This window comes from Suncus etruscus, chromosome 9 (assembly GCF_024139225.1).
Source record: "Suncus etruscus isolate mSunEtr1 chromosome 9, mSunEtr1.pri.cur, whole genome shotgun sequence".
In the NCBI taxonomy this organism is placed as follows: domain Eukaryota; kingdom Metazoa; phylum Chordata; class Mammalia; order Eulipotyphla; family Soricidae; genus Suncus; species Suncus etruscus.
The window spans coordinates 48,261,943-48,262,678 of NC_064856.1; the positions used below are offsets into that span (position 1 = coordinate 48,261,943).

Genomic DNA, 736 nt, shown 5'->3' on the forward strand with positions numbered 1-736 from the left:
AATAATATGGAACGCTTCACGAATTTGCGTGTCATCCTTGCGCAGGGGCCATGCTAATCTTCTCTGTATTGTTCCAATTTTAGTATATGTGCTACCGAAGCAAGCACTTTGTTTTGTTTTTTTAAGGGGAGGTATTTGTTCTGGAGTTTGGGGTCTAATGGTGCTAAGGGATTATTTCTGACTCTGTTCAGGATTGACCCCTGGAACCAGGGACCAAAAAGGTGCTTAGCCTTTCAAATCAGGGTCATAGTGATAGCTGCATGCAATCAAGTTCCTTTCTTAGTTTCTCAGTTCTCTCTGGCCCCAAAAGCATTCATTTTGGGGTCAGAGAGAACTGAGAAACTAAGAAAGGCCCTTGATTGCAGAAGGTAGGGTGTTTGCCTTGCATGTGGTCTACCCAGGTATTATCCCCAAGATCTCCAAGCCTGCCAAGAGTGATTCTGAGTGCAGAGCCAGGAGTAACACCTGAGCATTGCTGCATGTGGCCCCCAAACAAAAACGAACAAGAAAGAAAGCTTTTTTTAGTTTTTGTTTGTTTGGGTGGCCATACCTGGCTGTAATCAGAGCTTGTTCCTAGCTATGTGTCCAGGAATCATCCTGGTGGTGTTCAAGGGACCCGGGGATCAAACTCAAGCTGATCTTGTGGAAGGCAGTAATTTATCTGCTGTACTATTAATCTAGTCCTGAGAATGCTTTTTTTGGAAGAACTATGTAAAAGGAAAATTCCACTTGGGGC

The 736-nt window shown here is 44.0% G+C and overlaps 1 non-coding gene across 1 annotated transcript; it reads right to left on the reverse strand.

Annotated features, from left to right (window-relative positions):
• Window positions 1-107, reverse strand: LOC126019630 (U6 spliceosomal RNA). Its single transcript, XR_007499263.1, has one exon. It is a non-coding gene; the product is annotated as a U6 spliceosomal RNA (small nuclear RNA).
• Between the last annotated feature and the right edge of the window lie 629 nt (window positions 108-736).